Below are 23,772 nucleotides of genomic sequence, written 5' to 3' on the forward strand. Positions count from 1 at the left end.
TGTGCAGTTATAGTATCCAAATTTATATCCTACATGGCAGGAATTTAGAACTGAGAAAGTAATTGGGAAAAAAAAAATCTGGTTCCAGACCAATAACCTTCTTGAGGTAACTGGTAGAAAGAAAATAACAATGCTTGTAGGAAAGAATTCTATACTCAGGGCAAACAGGACTCCACAGGGTGGGGTGGGTTGGGGGGGCAGCGAATTTAATACTTTTACAAAACTGACAATAAGCCCATAAAACTTAGAAGTGAATGAGAGCATTATCTTCTTCAGTAAGAGTCGGCAGACAAATCAGACAAGAGGGTTAGCATGACCTCAGATTTTGGGTAACAGAACAATCTTGAAAAGACCGTAAAATATATACATTTTTAAAAATTTAAAAATGATGAAAAAATTTTAAAAATATGATTAGAGGTCAGAATGAAAGGAAAGGATATTGTGAAAAATAAGCAGGCAGAGTTGAAAAAGAATCAAAACTTCTAGAAATAGTTGGTTAAAATTTTAATGTGAAGTTGAACAATAAATTAGATACAGATAAATCTGAAGAATTTACTTAAAATTTAAGATGGAGAGATAAACACGTGAAAAATATGAAAGATATGTTAAGAAACATAGAGGAAAGAAAGAAAGAAAAAAGTCCAATATATAAATAATTCAATTTTCAGATGGGAAGATAATGGAGAATATGCTGCCCAAAAAAGTCCTGAAATTTTTACAATGGATAGCATACAAGAATCCTGAGAAATAAGTCCAGTTAATCATGAGCAGAAAAATTAAAATAAATCTACATTCAGACATATCCATACTTAGACAAGCAGATTTCCTATAAAGGGATTGCCACTGAGAAATCAAAAGAAAACTACATAATGGACCAAAAGTATGAAAATGCTGAGGGAAAAATAACAAAAGAGGTAAAAGTATGAATACTATTTAAATTACCATTCAAAACCATTTTGACTAAGAACACTTAGAGACCTTTACTGAAAGAATTATAAAAGGTATATTCAATGAGAGTGAACCCCAAAATATGGAGAAATATATAAGGAACAATAATAAAAAAATAATTGGCAATTATTGAGGTAAATATAAATAGATATCATTTGCAATAATAATAGTACTTGTAATAATTTTGGAAAGGTTAAGAATAAGTTGGAACTAACCAGTAGAAAATATAAGGAATATGAAAGAGGTGTGATTAAGTAAAATTACTGTAAGATCATAGCATTATTTAAGAGGAAAGCAGAGATAACTGTAGCATGTAAAAAATATTGAAGAATAAAGTCTAAAGATAAAAGGAAGAATATATGACTTTGAAATCAGTTGAAAGAAACTAAGTAATAAAGGGACAAAAAATGAAATTCAAAAATGTTGACTCAATTTATAAAAAGCCAGCATTGTTATAGAAAAGCAAATTCAAAAAATTGCAGATAGAAAAAAGAGTAAAGGGTAGTAACAAGTACAAGTATGTAAGATATTAAATAAATGTAAATGGGTCAGTCTTGTTAGGTAAAGGACAAAGATTTTCAGAATAGATTTAAAAAACAGTCATGTGCTGTTTATATCACAATACTAATTCAGAAAATATGAAATTGAAAGAAAATAAAAGAGATATACTAGAAAAATATAAACTAAAAGTAGTGGCACTATTAGTATCAGATAAAGTATATCTTAGAGCAGAAATCATTACTGAGGAAAATAATTTCATTTTGTAACCATAACAAGGCCTTAAAATGTATAAAACTAAAACTGATAAAATTACCAAAAAAAATTGAGAAATCCACAATCATAGGGAAGAATTTTAACACTTTTCTCAGAAACTGAAGATCAAGCAGAAAAAGCTGATATTTACATAGACTAGTATGAACTATAGTTTTAACCAACTTGCTCTAATAGAGATTAGATAGATAAATAGGTAGACGATAGATATCTAATCTAACAAGCAGCAAGCGGACATTATCAGCACGCACATATGGTAATTTCCCATAAAGTCATCAACAAGGCTATTCTCTATGAAGATAGTGCTCTACCAACTACATTGAAATACATTTCAAAACTGGTAATAAATACTCAGACCTCAACAAATAAAATTGACCAATATATTTGGAAATAAACAAAACAACAATAACAAAAACCTTAATCAACCATGGGTCAAACTTAAAATTTCCTAATGGGTATTATAAACTTCTGAGATCTAAATGATAATGAAAAGGCTATATATTCAAATTTGTGGCATATTTCTTCAACAAATGGTGGTGAAAACATGAAACGCGACCTTTACCTTATATCATACACAAAAATTAACTCAAAATAGATTAAAGAACTAAGTGTAAGTCTTCAAACCGTAAAACTCCTAGAATAAAAATAGGGGATAAACTTCATGACAATGGATTTGGCGATGGCTTATTGGCTATGGCACCAAAAGCACAGACAACAAAAGCAAAAGAAAAATACGTAAGTGGGATTACATCAAACTTAAAAACTTCACAACAAAGGAAATAATCAGCCAAGTGAAAAAGCAACCTGCCAAATGGTAGGAAATAGAGAAGGAACTTCTACAACTCAACAACAAAGAAACCCAAACAATCCAATTAGAAAACGAGCAAAGGACTCGAATAGATACATTTGTAAATGGTTAAGAAGCATAAAAAAAGACAGTATCACCAATCATCAAGGAAATGCAAATCAAAATCAATATATTCAACGAAATATTATTCACCCTTAAAAAAGGAAACCATTGTATATGCTACACCATGGAAGAACCTTGAGGACATTATGCTAACTCAGCAGTTTTCAACCTTTTTCATCTCAGCACACACAAACTAATTACTAAAATTCTGTGGCACACCCAAAAATATATCCTTTGTAGATCTGACAAAAAATAAGTGTAATTTTGATTCACAATAGCCACACTGGATGGCTATTGTTGTGTTTTCTGTTGTCATATTTTTATTTGATTATCTAAGGGATAAAAGGTCAGTGCCCCTGACTAAAGAGTCAGGTATTGCACATTTTAAAAAATTCTTGCGGCACGCCAGTGTGCCCGCTGGGGCACACCTGTTGAAAATCACTGCGCTAACTGAAACAAGCCAGGCACAGAAAGACAGTATTGAAGATTCTACCTATGTGAGGTATTTACAATAGCCAAATCCTTACAGATAAAAAGGAGCATGGTGGTTGCCAGGGGCCTGGGGACGGGGGAGAGGGATACAGCAAGATGAAAAAATCCTAGAGACCTGAGATCTGTTGTACAACAGTGTGCATACAGTTAACACAACTGTCTGGTACACTCAAGAATGGTTAAGATGATCAATTTTATGTTATGTTTTGAGCACAGTAAAAAACAACAACAAGCCACACATATAAATCAGTACAAAGAAATGAATTTGTGACCTTATATGCATATGTGGAAATATATATATAAATTAATTAAAAATAAATGGGGTAATTGTTCAATTTAGCAAATTAAAAAAATAATAGTAATAATCTAACATAAATCTGCAGAGATTTCACATCCCCATTGGTATTCCCCAGTGTAATCATCTGGAACAGGAAACCAGAATGCAAATCCAGAGTCTGCTTTACTCACTAGCTAGCCATTTATTTTGAGAAATGCCCTCTCTCAGATAGATTGTTCAGGTATACACAAAATACGTAATATATAACTATTATGTTACACATTTATGTATATACCTTGTATATATTCATATATACATACATACATATATAAATGCACACACAGATATAGTGGCTTCTGAGAAATGAGAAGATCTGGAGGTTTGATTTTAATGAAAACTACCTCCTCCAACATTTAACTATTTGGCATGTTAACTTCTATTTAAGGCCTATAGTACATTCCGAACACCTGTAGTTAACTATAAAATCCTCAGGCTAAGTACCTTCAAGCTGTAAAGGAGTTAAAGGAGCTGGAGTTCAGTGAAGGTGCATAGTTTCCTGGAGGAACAATAACTTACAGTTCAAAGCCAAGAGTTGATTCTTCCAGGCAAGAAAACAAAAGAGCCCAGCCTGTAAAAGCCATCTGACTTCAGATGTGGATTGGCATGCTCAGGAGTGCTGGAAAATGAGGTGGAGGGAGGCAGGGGGAGGGATGAGGGCTGCTGGGGAACAGGGAGCGAGGGGAAAGGCCCTAACGCTAATAGGGTTTGAAAGAATACAGAGTGAGTCCAGCCCCTGTGTGCAGAGAAGAAAGGAACCTGGGCAGCTGACGCTAAATTCAGACTAAACTAACCGCACGCCCCTGGGGACGTCACAAGGTAAACCTGAACCATCTCTGTCATTTACAATCATGATCAGGGAGGCAGCTTCTGTAATTTTACTGGGGAGCCAATTAACAGGTCCCTGCAGCTAGAGGGGGATGTCTCAGCCCTCCTCTTCTTTTTAGAGGAAAAATAAGGCAGGATGTGTGCTGCTGTCTCCGACTGTCGGAGAACTTCAGGCAATGCAGTGACTCCTGAGCTCCTGTGAGTGGCTGAAGTGGGCCCTTTCTCTGCTTTCATTTACTCTTTTCTACAGCAACTCAAATCAGCCTCCAGATCGCCCAGCAAAACTTGTTCCGTTCTCTTTGGAGAGACGGGAATGCTGGCTGTCACTCTCGTCTTCAATATCCTTGTAGCATTCACCTTTGCACATAAGCGGGAAAGGGCCAGCGAATGCACAGAGAAGAAGGAGGGGTCTTAAATTTTTATCACTCAACCCCGACACCATCCTTTCTCGTGCCTTTTAACTAATCGTCTACATTCACAGCCTATTTCCACATCTCTGACTCACTACTTAAGCCATCCCAACCCTGCTGTAACCCCCACTTCTGCTAAAAATCCTCGCTCTCAGGTCAGGAATACATTGAAGTCACTCAGTGGAGTAGAATATTTAGTACCAGCCTGACTTGACACCCCACAGAATTCAGCAGTTATCTCCACCCTGAAACATCGTCTTCCCTTGACTTCCATGGAACAGCGCGCTCGCGTAACTCCTTTTACTTTTCTGACTGTGCATTCTCACGTTACTTTCAGCTCTCCTTTGATGCAGCACAATGTGGTATCAGCATTACTCAAAGCTTGATTAGGGATCTTCTTTTTTAATTTTACTTTATTTTCTTTTTTGTCTCGGGGATCCCTGAGTGACCCAGATAATTAAAGAACACTGGAGAGCAAATACCTGAAATTAAAAGGCCAGGGGCTACTTGCCTCTAGCTATTATTTCCATGTAAGAATGTGGGCCCAGTGTTGCCAGTTTTTTGTTTTGTTTTTTAACTTTCAGAGAAATTAAAAATTCTGATTTTTGTAAAAAAATGTTATGCTTTTAAATTTTTGTTTAGAGCTAAGATGGAGTCGTTGTAGGAGGCCAACCCTCACGCCAAGAAAAAAAATTAAAACTGGATAAAAATTTTTACAAAATACCTGTTTGAAGTCATCATAGAACAACACAGTCAGTAAGAACTGAAAGGCTAAGATCCAAGAGAAAAAAAAACAGGTGAGCTCACCATTCTACACTGTTTTTCCCTCAAGGCATCTGCCAATTACTGTAGTAAGTGGTACTAAACAAGAGATCAAGTTGAATTTTAAGGCTAAGAGCTTTCAGCAGTCTCCTGGGGCTGGGAGGGGGGGAAATGGAGTTGAAGGTTATCAAGGCAGCTTGGATTCGAGGGGACTCGGTTTGGGAGGAAAGAGAATTGGAAAACTCTGAGCATGACTTTCTCTGCTGTTTTCACCCTGAGGGAATTGTTTATTCCTAATACTTTCAACATGAGAGGCTGAGAAGCTAAGAAAAAAGGATCAGCTATGAAGCCAGAAAGCTAAGCAGAGCTTTTGCCAGCCTCCAAGTGCTAGTGAGGTGGAAATTGGCACTCAAGGCCTGGCGAGGGGGCTGGACGAAGGTAAACAAGCTTTGTTCTCAGTGAGAGTCTTGAAAGGATTACTTCAAACTAGAACTAGAACAGTTCTCACAAAGCCTGAAATCAGCTTTAATGCCTCCCCTTTTCTGATTGAATCAAGGTGATCAATCCCTATTATAATTACTTACAAGTAAAAAATTAATTCTCTCTGCCAGAAGTTAGTATTATTCAGAATTTCTACACTTTGTCTACACAATATCCAGCATTCAATAAAATGGTCGGAGTCAGTCTTATCACTGCTTTTCTCTAGCAACCTAAATTACCCTTCAGATGGGCCAGCCAGCCTTGCTGTCTTCAAGTTTCTGAGATGTGGCAATGTTGATAGTCTCCTTTTCTCCATTTTTTCTTTTAGAAATAAGTAAATTATTACCATGAATGACAGTGGAGAGACTCAACTGACAAAAACTAAGAGAAAATAAATAGAAAATGGAGGCAGCCCACAGATGATCTAGATATAATATCATAAAGAGTTTAAAGTAACTGATTATTAACATGTTCAAGAAATTGGAGACTCTTGCAGGCAGGTGCACTCAGAGTGTCAGTGTCGAAGGATAACACTAGTATGACAGGTGTGGGGATTCTGCCAGCTTTTTTAACCTTGAAGGAGACAGACCAGGAGGCTTTGCTATAGTGAGTGGTCCGAAGGGTTGCTGGGATGCTTCAGCACCTGAAACAGGTAGACAAAGTGGAGCAGTATCACAGAAAAGGAGTCAGATTGGAGGCCCCTATTCAGTTGTATGGGGTGTGCATGGGCCTGAGCAAGCCCCACAGTACACTGAGTGATGTCAAAGACTGCCAGCAAAGACTGGAGTGAGAACATCAACACCATCGAGAGCCTCAAACACATGAAGGATGTGTTGTGTTGTGCACTTCAGCCAGCTTGCTAAAACTGTGGAGACCCTCAAGAATATCTCAGTGCCCCAGATTGTGAGGAGACCCAGGACCTCATTACACAAGGGCTCCTGCAGGTTCACCAAAAGCTAATGGACCCTGAGATGGGCTAACATATAAGCAGCACTGCATGAAAAGTGAGACCATGCACAACTCACCCCTCATCCATGGCTATTGAGAAGCATGAGAGACTCTCAAATGAGCTGGCCAAGAAGCTGTGGGTGGTGCTGCAGAGGTCACTGGCCACCATCCTCCATTACTCCTCTTTGCTGGTCTTAGTTGTCAGGATCATCAAAAGGGGGGAAAAATTGATAGGTGCATAGCTGATCAAAAAAGCAAACTAGCTTTGTTCCTTCTAGGAGGTCCAAGAACTGGAAGGAGAACATTTTTGCCATTTTGGAAAGAACCATGACTAGAACTGAGGGCACAGAGGCAGACACCAGGGAGTCTGACAAGGCGTAGTTTGTCTGTCACCTGGAAATCACAAGTAAGTACATACTGGATAACCTCATCTTTGCCAAAAACCCAGTGGTTAAGTGTCTTCCTCCCTATTATGAGGTTTTCAGAAATCTCCTGAGCACATGGATACAGGAGCTGGAGTTGGAAGACCTAGAAGCAAATGAGATCATAAGTCTGTTGTTGTGGATCTTAAACACCTACCCAAGCACAGAGATGATGGGGAATGTGGGGCTGGCCCCAGAAATGGACATCAGTGCCATGGAGGTTTTGCTTTCTCCAAACATGGTCCCTGAGCTGCTCCACATGTACATGTCAACTCTCGCTTCAAACATCATTGCCTGGCTGTGGAAAGCACTAGAAACACACAAGACTGGATAAAAGAAACTGAGCCTGAAGCTGACCAAAGTGGGTACACCACTCAACAATCCCTGCATCATTCTCCAGATGTTGGAACAGATCTTTCAAGTTGCTGCTCAGATAGGTGAAGACTTGAAAACTAGTTTAGTCTTCAGTTAAATAGATACAAAGACAAAGCTCAGTTGTATAAAGAAGAACGCCTGAGAAAATGGCAGGATATAATAGCAATCATCATCAACTGCCAGGATCCACAGTCAGTTTGAAAGAGAAGTACTTAAATAAAATGGAAGAGGGCATATCTCTGAGCCAACCACACACGGGTGGGATTTGAGACACCATTGCAAAGGAGGGCTGCAGCATGCTGGGGGAGATCTTCTTGGATCTGGAGCAACATCTCAATGAGATGATGTCAAAGAAGTGGCTGTTGGGCTCAAATGCTATAGACATTATCTGTGTTACCATGGAAGAATATTTCAATGATTTTGCCAAAATTAAAAGGCTATCTAAAAAGAGGATAATGGTGAGTGGTGGTGGAGTACCCACAGGCCCTCAGGCAGAAACATATCTCATTCCTAGAGTCTAAAGGAATACAAGGAGGGTGCTGAGAGGATGGTCAGAGAGGCTGAGCATCTCCTTCCTGTTCCAGAAGCTGGCTTCTGGATTTGGCAAAAATACTGACCCGCATGGTGATACAGTTGCCACCATTGCAGAAGTTATTAAGCTAATGGACCCTTCTCTGGTCAGCAAGTTCCTAGACATCAGGGATGACCACATCAGCATGCTGCTGGCCATGCCAGGGGATGCCAGCTGGGACATGAAACAGACCGTCATTGAGCCTGGAGCAGGGTCCAATGCAGGCAAATCCTTTCTAATTTGGATGCCTTTTCTTTCTTTTACTTGCCTAATGGCTCTGGCGACAACTTCCAGTACTATGTTGAATGGAAGTGGTTAGAATGGGCATCTTTTTGAATGGGCATATTTGTGGTTGTAACCTTAATTTTTGTTAGAATTTTATACATAAATGGCCTCACAATTTCAATACTTCTGTTCTTAGCAATCTAATTTTGTGTGCTGTTTGTTTCTGCTGACTTTTATCATTACCTGCATTCTCTTGGCTTGCTGATATTTTATTTTAAGGGTATTGTTGATCTTGGTCTGTGGAATCATTTATTAAGTGCCTCCTAATGATAATTTTATAATAGTCATCAGCCCCTTGGTCAACTGCATCCCTGCAAGCTGTCCACTACTGGGGCCTACCAACCTGCTGCATCTCTGGTCATAGTATATGGATTTTTGTTTGTTTGTTTCTCTGTTTTGAGATATAGTTCACAGAGAATTCCTCTACCTTTTGTGTAGCCAGCAATGCCTCAAAACACATTTGCTATGCAGGATGTATTTTCTCTTCAGTGAAAGGGCCCTCCCAGAACACCTGTCAACTATAATGGCAAACGCAAAGGTTCTAGCTTATTTTGGCTAGAAAGCAAATGAGATGTTTTCATGACTAACTTTGATAAACCCTGGCCAAAGGCAATGCTATGTAGGGGTCAGGTGGAAGTATGACAGAGATGGCAGAGATAGGTGCCAATGAATCAATTATTTCTGAATTCAGAACCATCTGGCATTTGGAGGAATGACAGGTTGAGGGAATTAGGAAGGAAAAAGAACTCTTGGCATGTGCACTAGCATTCTTATGGAGGGCTTCTTTGGCAGAGAGAGTGGCATAGTGGCTTAACAAATCAGATTGGATGCTGTTGTTGCATAGAGGGAGCACCTATAGTCTATACTATAAAATTGTTTATTTGCTGCTAGGGATCTGTATGTATATAACTCTCACATTCTTGTACTCTTTCTTTTACCTTTCTTAGAAGGTGACAAGATAATCTATTACAGAACCAAAGAAATTGGACTTCCTAGTCCTACTACATAGATCTCCTCAGGGAGCTTCCAGGTTGTGGGGCTCTCCACAATGACCCGAGTAGGAGTGGGACTGGGATTGGAGGAGCAAACTTGAGCCTTTGCACCAGGAAAAGACTAGCTCATGTGTCACCCTATGTCTGGCTGTCTTCCATCACAGCTGAAGTTGTTCCATTCTTTTGAACAGCGAAGGCAAGTCACCGTAATAGTCCAACAATTCTCCTAAGTGGTCAATTGATTTTACACGTGGATTTCACCTGTGTCTTTGGCGTTTGAATCTGCTACAAGGGAAGAGCCTACAAACAAGCTGATTCATGTCAGATGATGGGATATGAAATCCAACCGGCACGGTGGTGCACAAAGTGATGATTAAGGTCTGCTTCCACCTGATGAATGGGAATAAAATACACAGATATTCGAGAGATGGCAATACTTGCTTCGGGGGACATGAAAGCCACTTTTATTCTCATAAAATACAAAACAGACAGCTAGTTTCAGCTGACTGAGTTTCTGTTGTCCTGGCTCCTCGAATAGCCTCAAAATAAGTTTTACTTTGATAATGAAGCTAGAAAACACATACTCGGTAAGCCCTGGGCCTTTGCTGAGGGGACCAGAGGCTTGATTAGAGACAGGAGAAGTAACTCTGGCTCTTATGGAACCTAAGAGTCAGGGATTTGATTTAGGAGTCTCCTCCAGTGGACATCCACAAATTAATGCACACTAAAGTAGACTTGTCTCGCTACAAAATCAGTATTGAGTTGACTACTACTGGCATTTGAAATCATGGATCTAAACAGCAGCGCTATCTAAAATACATGTAGATTACAGACACCAAAAATCAGATTGGATGCTATCTGTGTAGACGGAGCAAAGCCCTTGATCAGCAACCCTGCCCTGATATTGTTGGTGGTAACATCATTGTTGAATTCTGCGTATGGCTAGAAGGTGGGTCACTTGGTGTGGTGAAGGGGAACCTAGAGTTACTTAAGCCAGTGACTACTTACCAACCACCATGGAAGTATTTTAACACTGTATCAACCAATATTATCATCATGTCAGTGTATACTGGCCACATATCAGTCTCTTAAGAGACTTTTCTAGAACTCCTACTACTTTCCAGATGAAATATGTGATATTTATTTGGTCATGTGCCTGAGATTAGTTTAAGAGTTCTCTTATTTTTTTCCAGTTATAGTGGTTGTTAGTTGCATTTTACATAGGTTATCATTTCTTCTTCTGAAAACCCCTTCTTTATTTCACTTTCATGAAAACTTCACTCTCTCGGTATTCTTCCTTTCCCACTGGTCGCTCCTTCCCAGGCGTATTGAATAGATCCATTACCTACCCTTTATGTATTAGAATGTTCCAGAGCTCAGACCTAGAATTCCTCATCCTCTCTATGTTTATTATCTTCCTTGGTGATTTCATTCAGGTTTACGGCTTCAAATATCCTCTATATGTTGATGACTTTAAAATTCATACCTGCAGCCCTTATCTCTCCCCTGAGTTTCGTGTGTTTACTAATTTCAACACCAGGATTTCTGATAGTATGTGAAATTCTACATGGCCAAGACAGAATACTGACTCCACCGTTCTCTTGGCCCCAGTCCTCTCCTCCTCCATTATACCGCATCTCAGTTAACTCCACCCACACCTACCCGGTTGCTCAGGCCAGAGGAGGAAGGCCCTGTCCTCTCCCTTCCTGGAGTCATATCCAAACCATCTGCAAGTTCTGTCACTTCTTCCTCTAAAATATGAATTGGTTTCATCTACTCATTGACCCTCTATTGCCACCACCTAGTTCACCCTAGTTCATCACTTTACAGCTGGACTCTTTTCCTGGCCTCCTAAGAGATTTTATTTTAAATAAGAAGTAAATTGGTTTTGAGATTTTTTTTTTTTTTTTTTTAAGACTCATTGCCCCATTCACTACTGTATTCTTGATACTTAGAATAGTGCTTCACACATATTAGGTTCTGTGAATAGATATCAGATGAATGAATTAGTAATAAACGTAAGATTTTATACCAAAGTAATACTTTTCATGGTTTTACAAAATTATGCTTAATTCACAAATAAATTTATAATTCATCAGAACTTGTGTCCTGAAGTCTCATATCACTAAAGACATGAACAAAAGAAGTTCAGAATGATGGCAGCTTGTTATTTTACTGCTTTCAAAGGTACTCTGTGTTTGGGCATTTTTACACACAGGGTCCTGATCTGAGACTCAGAGGAAATCTTTCAGCCTGCTGCTGAGGAGTGAGTACTCCAAGAAGTCTGGAAAGAATTGTTCTTTCGAAAAATTCTTCAGAAATTGTGTCCTTTCTTAATCCATGTATTTAAAGTAACTATTAAAAGTTTCAAACTTGTAGAACCTACCACTTTAAGTCATTCTAACATTTCTCAAACACACTCCTCACTGCATTCTCATTTTATTCCTGCCTTTTAATAACCTACAAACCAGATGACCTAATAAACCCTCTATAGGCAAACATTGTCTTCCTACTGGGGTAAGGGGAAGCCTGAGCACCAGTCATGTGTGGAATGCGGGATGAAGAAGGTAAGCTGGTTTTAAAGGCAGAGAGGCCCAGGCTCCAGACCTGGCTCTGCTGATTTGATTTGTTGGACGTGAATTTGGCAACATCGCCTAACTTTTCTGAATATCATTTTCTCACCCAAGAATGGTTGCTAATAATACCTCCCTTAGAAGGTACTTGTGAGTATAGGCAAATTCTATGTGGATCAGTGCACACAGTAAATTTCAGGCCCTGTGCCTGGAGTTAGTTGGTTTAGGAAAGTTGTGTTTTTCTTGACTTTCCCGCCAACAGCTCCATTTTGTCTCTGTCCATCAACCATTACTGATTACTATTACTAGAGCCAGTGGCAGGGCCTGCCTCTTCCCAGGATCCAGACAACTTGAGGACAATGAGAAATGGGGAAATCCTGAGAGAGCTGTAACGTCTCACTCATTAAATTAAATGTAGCTACCTGAGCTGACTGCAGTCACACTGGAGACAATCAATAAACATTTCAGAATGAATTAATAGATGAAGATGGATGATTTATACTTAGTCATTTACCTACTAGATAAATCTGGCCACATTTTTCATTAGTTTGCTGTACTTTACAGGTAAGAAACTCTTGGATTTGCGAGATGCTACACACAGGAGGGTGGCAGGGATGAATGAGACTAGAAAGCCAGGCGGGATGGGGCTGAGGGGGAGGAGCTGTGAGTTCCAGAGAGCAGAGATTTGATTCTGAGGAGAAAATCCTTACTAGGTCAAGGCCCTGTTTGCATAATTCTATTATCACCAGGAAGAGGAGAAATAATCATATTAGGTGTGTGCTGTACCGCCCGATGTGGTTTGGCTTTCCTTACTTTTGAAGTCAGACAGGTTTAAATGCTCCGTGTGAGTGAGTTATTCAGAAGCAGCCAATCAATAAGGCAGGTGCTGCCAGAGCTGAGCAGAAAAGGTTTTTGATGTTGACAATGACATACATTCTTGTGCAGAAAGGAGTAATCCATTTGGTCACAGCTAAGAAAAAGTTATATGTGTGTTGTTTTGGGGAACACAGGTAGCACCACCTGGGAGCATGGTCTCCAGGCAGGCCAGCTGCAGGGTATCAGGGTAGTGGTGGGTCACCCAGGAGCAAGGGTAGCCCTTTATTGAGCCTCCCTGGCCTCTGAGTGGGAAAAGTAGGATTCTCAGGCACAGCCCCATAGGCTGCTGTCAGCATCAGCTCCACTTCACCTTGTTTATAGATCCCAGGCATCTCATCAATTTGTATCCAGTTTATGATTACCATTGCCCCTCCCTGAAGTCCAGCACAGCCTACAGCAAGACCTGCGCTCATTCGGGACTCTACTGATTCCAGGTTAGGCTTGTCAGAAACCTTCCCCACAATGGACCAGAGGTGGCTGAGGAAACATTTTTTCACCTGTCCCCCACCACAGAGATGCCCAGTATAAAGAAAGAGTACAACAGCTGTGGTCTTATAAGAGTCAACTATGAACATTTCTTCCAAACTCTAGTGATGTTACTAGATTAAAATAGGCTATAGTGGGAATATTTGCACATAGAAAGCAGCAAACTCTACAAACAATGTTTTTGGGATTTTTGTTTTTGTTTTAATTTTTAAGATTTTGTTTGAAACATTTACCAACACAACAATGGGTGAGGTGCAGGGGGCAGAAAGAGGGAATGTGGAATTCAAAGACCTTAATTACACTCTCTCCTGGTGGCTGCCTAGATGGCTCAGCTGAACCTTTTCTCTAGAGTTAACAACCACTACAGACCATAGCCAGCCACAGAAGGTTTTGTGTGTGCTTTTGTTTTAAATCAGATTTGTATTTTAGAAAGGTAACCTTGGTCACAATGTGTTGGATAGACTGAAAGGGTATAAAATCAGAGATAATATCCGTGGCAAAGAGTCAGATAATAATCTAATAGCCCTTGTCCAAATAAAGATTATGAGGCCTGAACTAAGGCAGGCAAGAGCAGTGGGAATGGAGAAAACAGATCTGATACATGTTAGAGAAATAGAGATCACAGGACTTACTAACTGATTGGGTGTCAGGGTGAAAAAAGAAAAGACTATATGATAACATTAAAGTTTCATACAACATTGCCGTTCACCAAGACAGAAGGATTAGCAGATTTAGGTGGAAATGTAAAATTTCGGTGGAAACTTACGTTTAGAACAAATTGAGATACCTGAAAGGCAGGTAGATGGGGCTGAAGGTCACAGGAGAAGAGCTGACTAGAATGCATTTTGAAAGTCAGCAGATGGCAGTAAGGGACAGCAGGTGATAAGAAGGGAATCACTTAGGGATGGTATAAAGTGAGAAATGGACTAAGGAAGAAATAGGCATGGAAAACACAATATTTAAGGCACACGCAGATAAATGAGAGCCAACAGAGGACAGGGGAAGGACTGGCCAGCTAAGTAGTGGAGAAGTGGGAGAGAAGCAAAGAGACAGAACAGTTAGAAAATTGAATAGCCATAAATGTAAAATATTGGGTCAAGACCAAGAAAGAGAAAGTCAAACAGAGAATGCATGAAGTTTAGCTAAAGATATTTAGAGCCTTTTGCCCGATCACTTTCTAGGAGTTCAGGGAAAGAAGGAGCCAGATTGCTGGTGTTTGAAGATAGAAATAACAGAAAACAAGTAAAGAAACACAAATTCAAAGCTTGGAAGGTAAGAAAAGGTGCAAAGAGATGAGGGGTCCAGGGAGGACTTCATCTTTAAAATGGACAATAGACTTGATCAAATTTTATTCTATGCAGAAGGGACCAATAAAGATGACGTTGCCAATCTGAGGAGAAAGGGAATCACAGATGCAATAAAGCCTTAGATGAGACTGGGGGAGGGGGTGTCAGTCAAAAGCACAAGTGAAGGAATGACCTTAAGGACAGAAATAAAAGTTTTTCCTGCAAGATATGAAGGATGGGGGTGAGATAATTGCAAATATAAATAGATTTTTAATTGCTGGAAATTGAGGAAGCTTAAACTTCTTGTTCTCAGATTTTTTTCTTAAAGTTCCAAAAAGTTTAAGGAGAGTGGTAGAAGTTCGAAATAAGAACCATGGGAATGGAAGATATCACATATTAATGTTTTTATACACAGACATAATTATATTGTTACGGGATTTGGGGGTATTTATGCCCCTCCCCCTTATCATTTGTATGATCACAGACATAATAGCACATCTCACACTGCATTACTATTGCTCATTTGATTACCCATCTTTTCATCTAGCAATAAACCCAGATAAGGTAGGAACAGTGCTTCTACCCTAGCAGAATGCCTAAATTAGAATGAGTGATTAGCAAATATTTGTTGACTGGAAGAATGATTGAGTGAATGAGTAGATGTCTGAATTTGTCCAATCTTCCTAGCTAAACTGTAAATTCCACTGTGTCTTAAATTTGGTTGGATTACTCAGCATTTTCAGTACATAGGAGCTGCACAATCAGAATCAAATAAAATGAATCGGGCTGCTTCAAGACCAAAGCATTGATGTAAAAATCAAGAAGTGGATTCCAAGGAAGCAGCTTATGATGAGATGATGGAGAAATGGAATTCAAACTTGTAAAAGAAAATACACCATCTTCCTCCTCCCAACAGCTTCTAGTCATTAATTTTTATCCCAATTTTAGGAAAAATACCTTTTGATCATCCCAGTGACTAATATTTTCCATTTTTTGGTGGATTTGACAGGTCATACACAAGGATTACCAGCATCCCTCACCCAGCCTATTCTCTGGCTTCTTGAACTGTAACCCCTGTGGTCTGGAGACAGAGGTCCAGAGAAGGTAACCAGTTAGTGTCAGATGTGTCCCTGCATTGTCGTTTCTCTAGTTCTAAAACTGTGCTCCCAATTTCCAGCCCTCTGTACTGATAGACAGAGAAAAAGCCTTCAGGCAGGCAATGAAAGGCAGCTCCTCCCTTCCCTGCTCTGAGGTGTCCCATAGCAAATGATAGTGGCAAGGAAATGTCTTAATACAGCATGTTGTTTAGCATAATTGATGTTCAGATGCAGCTTTGGTAGAAACAAGCCCAGTTAATTGGTCTCTCAACCTACATTAGCTATTGCATTGCAGCCAATTAGGCAGGGGCCAGAGGGCCCTTTGCTTGGTCATTAGAGTCCCCCACTCCAGGACGGGGAAGGTGCTGGCAGTTAGGCAGTGAACCTGGTATGAATGACTTCAGTGAGCTGTGTGTGCAGCTGCACCACAGCCAGAGCCATCTGTCCATTTAAGAACACGAGACCTTAAACAACCAGTCTTGAAGGTGACAAAAGGAAGGTAATGTTCAGAAGAGTGAATCTGGGCTCTTCCAAGGGGTGAGCACTGGAGGAATCTTTGAAGATTATAGACTTGAAGGCTATACACCTAATACTAATTCTACAGCAAGGTTTCTAATGAACTAAGAGCCTGTCTCTGCTCTCCAAGACTTAGTGTTTTTGGAATGCCCTAGACATAGACAGAAAGGACGTATATCAAGGAGACACTGTAGGGTTATTGCTCAAAGTGAGTTCCTCGGACCAGCAGCACCATCACCATCTGGTAGGGTGTTAGGAATGCAGATCTCAGGACACCTCTGACTCACTGCACCAGAGTTAGCCTTTGGCCAAGATTCCCCAGGTGTTCCACTTGCCCATTAAAGTCTGAGAAGCGGCCCTCCAGGCCAGGGTTCAGCAAACACGTTTTATGAGAACACAGCATATCCATTCATTCGCCCCTTGATTATTCTGTTTTCACACTACGACAGCAGGATTGAGTGGCTGCAATGGAGACCTTGTGGCCCACAAGCCTAAATTATTACCCTCTGGCTCTTTGCAGAGAGTTGGCCAACTCTTACTCCTGGCAGAAATCTCAGTAACCAATCAATGTGACTAACATTCCTGTTAGTTCTCAGAGGGCAGGTTAGTAGTACCAGGTATTTAATTTGCTGTTTAAATGTTGTCATAGACCTTCTGGACAGATGGAGCAATATATGTTCAATGATAATGATCTCAACTCTACTGGCTTAAGAGTATACAGACTCCAGCGAAAGTTGGCAAATGTTTAAACTTTCTGCCACCTTGACTGAATCAAATGGTTTGAAGGGTCCCTGACTTCACAATGATAATGGTGACTGCCAGAGGGAAGGAGGTTGGAGGAAATAGAAGAAAGGAAAGAGGAGATAAATGGTGATGGAAGGAGATTTGACTTGCGGTGGTAAAGACACAATACAATATACAGATGATATATTGTGAAGTTGTATACCTGAAAGCTGTGTAATTATATTAACCAATGCCACCCCAAAAATTCAATTGAAAAATAAATATGAGATTATACCATTTTAAAATAAATTAATTATTTCTACAATTATATTAGTTCTAATAGCATTTTAAATGAATCGTTTATGACCCTCCACACACACACAAAAAGGAAACACTGATAATCTGGCACTTGCAATAAAACAATCACCACATTTCTGTGTTGCATCCTTGAAAGCATATTTATTGTGACTGAAGTACTAACTTTTTTCCAAATATACCAAGAGGTTTGACTTTATGCCAGTGTTTGGGGATAATTTTATACCCAATGAGTCACCTAAAGAGACTGTATTCTCTTCTTCCAGATTTTCACCAGGGCAGAATCGCAAAACAGGTGTGACTGCTCTGCTTTACATATGGCAGAAGGACTGTTGGAACACACATTCCTTCTCACATGCCATAAAAAGAGCCTAGGCAAGGACTCCACAAAGGGCTGCAGTCACTAACAGCGAGGAAGAGGCCTGCTAAACCAATGTTCCTGAAATTGCCCAGGTATTTCGATAGGAGATCCTGGCCTGGAGCTCCTAGACTTGTACTTGCAAGAATATTAAAAAAGCAGCTCATTGTATTTTTGAAACCCTTGGTGTTTTTCCAAGTGCTTGCTTCCCAAGTGTCTCTCTCTCTCTCTCCTTCTCTCTCACTCTCTCTCTCTCTCACACACACACCACCCCCAACAAAAGCCAGTCTGCAGCCTCAGACTCCAGACGCAAGCATCAATCATAATCGCAGCACTGCCAGCAGTCATGTAACTGCTTAAAGACCTCAACAGCCTTCTGGCACTTAAAGGGGGAAAAAAATCATCTAATTAATCACAGGTGAAACAGCTTGGACTGTCTCTAAAAGCCCCTGAATTTACTGCCAAGCTTTGATGCTAATTTTCTTTCTAAGTAACCCCCTAAAGAAATTTACGATTCGGTAATTAAAGTAATGAATAAAGAGATACTTAGGTGGAGGGAAACCAGGAGAGGGAAAAAGTCTATATTTCCATCCTGCAGTAAAGGCATCTGGGCATGCATCATTGTGAACCCCAATTTCAATGCCCCCAAGTCGTGTTCTTCCAAAGAATATTTTAAAAATCAATATTTAAAAGACCAAAACGAGGCATATAAATGAAGTTGGGAGCAGGTCACTGCAAGAGCCTGTAAGACAGGAAAAGAAATCTACCTTCTGCCACATCCTCTGGACTTTGTTTTATATGCCACAGCTTGCGTCCTATGGGAGGATTGGTGGTGGTGCCTCCCTGGGAGCTGATTGGCTAGCATCACTGGGCTTGATTTAGAGATCTCACCTTCCTCACATCCTCCATGTCCCTGCTGAGAAAGATCCTAGATTTCCGGATTTAATTGTCTGGAAAGAAATTGCTCCTATCTTTTATTCAGGAAGTGTTCAGCCCCGATCATTTCCTCTGTCCGGCACTCGGTATTGGAACACTCCAGGAATGGGAGCTTTAGTTAATTGGCTACTCTAGTTTTCAGAATTAAACAGAAATACTCATTTCAAAGATGAATCAAACAAGTTTCTGCGAAACTCCAAAGTGCCCAGAGCCCCAACCATTACTGAAAAGTCTTGCTAACAACTATTTTTCTGTCTTAATAAATATAGTGTAATAAGCAGAATGCTTTTTAACAAATAATTCAGAATCTTCAATCTTTCATTGAGAAGCTCTTTGCTCTGATTTATATTTGCCTTTTGAGATAGTTTATGAGCTTTTTGAAAGCAAAGATCAGGGTAGTTCCCTAGTTTGTTCCTTTACCAAGTCTAGTAGAATATGAGTGATAATAATTTATTATTTCTTGATAATTTCATAGGTTTATATAAAAGAGGTATAAAAGATTGTACTAAATAAGTACTGACCCAAAGATGTTCCCTGGCAACTTAGTTTTTGTTTTGTTTTGTTTTTAACTCAGTTACCACATGAACTTACGTGTTTATTTTTTCCCCTCCTGAAAGGGGAGAGGTGAAAAAAGTAGAATGAGAATTTTTGATATGGAAGTGAGCTTAGGGATTTTATAGTCTTAAGCTTTATTTCAGAGCTGAGGGGAGAAACTGAGACTCAGAACAGTGAAATAATTTGGCGAAGATGCACAGCCACCTCATGGGCAGTTAGGATTATAGGAGCAAGACATAGTTCATTTGTAAACTGCTCTGCTACTTACCAGCCATGAACTGTAACAAACAACTTGCCTTCTGAGCTCCTTTTTCTGACTTATAGGATGAAAACAATAATATTTGTGAGTTATAGTAAATATTAACTGTGCTAACGTAGGTAAGATGCTCAGCATCGTGCAAACACTAAAAAATACTTAGCTCTTATTAGTTTTATCTATTATGTATTTAATTATTATGTATTTAATTATAATTTCATTTTTATTTACAATTCTTTACTGCCCACCAAGGAAGGTAGAATGATAGTCAAAGGTGGCCCTTTGGTTGCTTAGGGCCAGATGGGTGTGAATGTCCCTGTTTGGGGAGCTGGACCAGAGCTCAGTTGCTCTGTATAAGAAATAGCCACCCATTTGAGAGGCCTCTCCTCCAGACCTTCACCTTCTTCCTAGATAACACAGAATGCTATGAATTTTGAACCTATTCCTAACAGAGGGGTGCAAGATCTTTCCCCCAGACAAAGTGATTTCAGGACATGAGTGAACCCCAGAAGAGAGGTAGAGCATGGGAGCTGGGGTCCTTTCAGGGATTTAGGTTCCTTCTTGGTTTTCCTGAATCAGCCAATGTTGAAGGTCAGGACCTACCCAGTCCCCATCTCTCTGATCCACTCCCCAGTCCCAAGATCCTCTATGCCTAGTTCTCTGAGCCTTTATCTAGAAGGCCAGGGAAGTTGGAAAATCCTGCCATATAGGAATTAAAAATGACAAAACAGCTGATTAGATCTGAGGTGACAAGAATGAAGAATAAAAGCCATTAGAGCCCATTTGCAACGTGCCCTCCACGAGTCGAGTTTCAAGGTGTTCCTCCGCAGATTATTAATGGCACGACAGCATTTTCCGTGCGGGAATCTGGTACCTGAAATAACACCGGTGTACACATGCTGCATTCTAGACGGAAAGAGGGGCCTGCCCTCGTCTATTTAGTTCCACTGATTTGAAGGGACACCCTAATTTGGCTGTCAGGGTGAGTGCTCCTATAGGTACCCAGTGCTTAGAGGACAGATTTCCACAGTAAATAGTTTTCTTCTATAGCAGGTGTCAGCCAACTATGGCCGGTGGGCTAAAGCTGCCTAATTTTTTGTATGGCCAATGAGCAAAGACTGGTTTCTCTATTTCAAAATGTTTTTAGAAACTCAAAAGAAGAATATGTTACGACATGTGGAGTTTTACAAAGTTCAACTGCCAGTGTCCATAAATAAACCTTTCCACACTCATTTGTTTTCATATGCTCTGTGGTGGCTTTTGTGCTACCCCAGCAGAGTTGAATAGTTAGGACAGAGGCTGCGAAGCCCGTAAGCCTAAGTTATTGGCTATCTAGGCCTTTATAGAAAAGTTTGCCAGCCCCTGTTTTATAGGATTTCTCAGTCAAACTACTTTCTTTTGCAAAAAGAAAAAGTCACAGCTTAGCCAAATACCGTCACGGTTTTCTATAAAAGAGAATATTGTCTCATTTTAGAGTCACAGCAGAAAAGTCAATGTGTCCATTGTTCCCAGGGACAACCATCCAACCCCAAGAGCAGCAAGTTCCAGGTTCTGTAAAAGGTCACTGAAGCTGAGGTCCATGTGGCCATTCAGACATGTAAGAAGGCAGCTGTTCCAAAGACAATGTAAATGTCTTATTTATTCAGAAGTCACCCCAAGCTATTGATCAGGAATTCCTTATAGATGGTGCCTTCACATTTCACCTTCATCCACAGAAATAAGTCAGAATCTGGAGAAGTCCTAATTATTTTTGTATACACCCCTGAGTTATCCTGCCTTCCTCTCTCATTCCTCTCCTTGGACGTTTTTACAAGGTTCCATGTAATGTCCTCCCCTCTTCAGATGTGGTTGTGGCCCTCAACTGGCACAACCAATTGTGTCTAATACACTTGCTATCCCAAGTCACAGATTGCTTACAAAGTCCTTTTCCAATCAGTTGTTATAAGTGAGAGTCAGTGGGGTGATGCTGCGATGGAGGGTGATGTTGCTGTTGTTTGGCAAACAGAATGAATAAAGACTGATGATAAAGAGCTGCAGTGACACTGGCCTGGGAACCTCAGGCCCACATGCCCATAAGCTCAGTCATGAAGTCCTTCACTCACAGACATGCTCAGTGTCCAATGGGCTTATCATCCAGTAGAACAGATGCATGCACATATGCATAAATAATGCAGGGAAAGACAGGACACATCAAAAACAAGGGACAAACAAAACAAAGGAGCATTGGGAGACATGCCCCTTGGACAGCTTCTTGGAAGACTTGGAATTGGAATTGAGTCAAAAAGAACAGTTAGATTGCACTAGTCAGACAATGGAATTTTTGTGGTGAAAAAATCCTTAAAAACAGAGTTATTTAATTCTTTCATGATAGTTGGTGGCAGAGCCAGTCTCTTGACTTCCAAATGGAATGCTCTTTCAGAAAAGTAAAGAGTAGCCAGTGTCTCAATAGCTTGAGGAAGGAAGATTCGTGGTTTATAGTTTTTAAAACATACAATGCTTCTTGGGTACCCTGATATCTTCAATGAGGTGGGCAGAGGAAAACGAGAGGGACTTTTAATCTGCTCTTTCATCAGAAGAGATAAAATTTGGGCAAACAATCACCTTCTTGGACTAATGCAATCACAATAACCTCAGGTTTTAGGGCTCCTCCAGAGGCTAAATAATCTCTAGATCTAATTAGTGAATGCAGGCCAAGTGTCACCCAAGAAAATCCTGAGCTCAATGCAGGGGCTGGATCATAGGGATGACCTTTCTTCCTCTTTAGTTTTTAGAAGTTCTTTCTCAAAAATCTTCACAGTATTTTTTTTCTCTTTTCCAGAGTGCAGAATCTCTCATCTATGGATACTGAGGTTTATTTCCAACAAACTTGGAAGAAAAAGAGCACCTCATTTTGGATGGTGACCTCATAAAGTAGATGGAAGGAAAAGTGTGGGGTTAATTTAAAGGGTCTTTTTGTTTTCTCTAAATTTCATTCTTTTAAAAACGCATCCCTGAGTTATAAGCAGGTGCCGTCACATCCAACTGGATAGAAATTGTGAGACAATCAAGTTAATGGTCTTGCACAAAAGCAGGTCATATTGGAACCTGGCAGAAATGGTGTTTGAAGTCAGGAACCATGACATAATACCCGACTCACTCATAACATCACAATCCCCTCAAAGCACCACAGGGAAACAGAGGCCCTCTGAGCAAAAGGCTCACTGTCAGCGGAGATTGCTGTGCCTCCCTCTGGGGTTCCAACAGGTAAACTATTGGAGGTTGAAATTTCACCTGAATAGATCTCTGCCTCAGGTGCTCTCTACAGCTCTGAATATGCCATCAAGTGCCTGTGCTCTGAAAAATGCAGAGGACTGTTGATGTCAGTGGGTTCCATTCAGTGCTTCAGGGTAAATTTCCTAATAATTGAGACCCCTGAGGGCCCTCCCACCTGGTCATCGGCTGATAGAAGAGCAGCTTCACCAAAGGCTTGGCAGTTGTTCTGCTTATTGCCTTCCAAAGAGCCCTAATGAATCTTTCAAGAGGCACAAGACCACCTCCAGCCTAGAAAATATCAGCAGAGAAAGGAGGGCAAGAACACTTGCTCTATTTAGGTGTAAATGCATACTTCTACATAGAGAAGGCACATAGGTACACTTTCTTCATCAGGCAGCCAGGAATGTATAGTGTTGTATAGTATAACTACCTTCAGGAAAACCCCACTAATTGGTAGAGCGCAGTTGTTAAAAGGAAAAGCCTCTTTAACTAGAACGAAGCTTGCTCCTGTTGAAGCTCAGAAGAGCTCAGAGGAGGAAATGGTGGCAGCAAGTTCTGCCGGAGAGCCTTCAGGTTTGAACTCGCCTGTCTCCTCTCCCTTCTGCCAGTCCCAGGAAGCCCTTTGACACTCACCGCAAGGATGACAGATTCTCCCTGAAGACTCTAAGCGGCAAACAAATGCATTGTTCTCCTTGTCAGCCCACTATTGAGAGGTGATCCGGAGCGGAGCTGCAGTTGGCCTCGTTTGTTAGTGTTAACAAATGCGATGCTGAAGCTCATTACCCCAAGGAAAGCGAACACAGAGAACAAGTTCCTGAAATCAGGCTCCCTGTGGAATCGGGGGCCTGTCAGCAAGCCTGGGTATGACTGCGCACCTGCAGCTGGTGACTGAGGGCTGCTCGTCCCTCTTCTCAAGGCTGCCCATTCTCATTGTGAGCAGCCCATCTCTGAAAAGTGCAATCATAGAGGTGTTTTGACCCGGGACATGGATATTCAATTTTCTAGTTCAGTTTTC

At 40.4% G+C, this 23,772-nt stretch overlaps 1 pseudogene; it reads left to right on the forward strand.

Moving 5' to 3' along the window:
- Positions 1-6,473: 6,473 nt before the first annotated feature.
- LOC148093640 (exocyst complex component 3 pseudogene) overlaps positions 6,474-23,772 on the forward strand; it is a 150,836-nt pseudogene continuing 133,537 nt past the window's right edge.

Source organism: Miniopterus natalensis, chromosome 2, assembly GCF_054644295.1.
Source record: "Miniopterus natalensis isolate mMinNat1 chromosome 2, mMinNat1.hap1, whole genome shotgun sequence".
NCBI lineage: Eukaryota > Metazoa > Chordata > Mammalia > Chiroptera > Miniopteridae > Miniopterus > Miniopterus natalensis.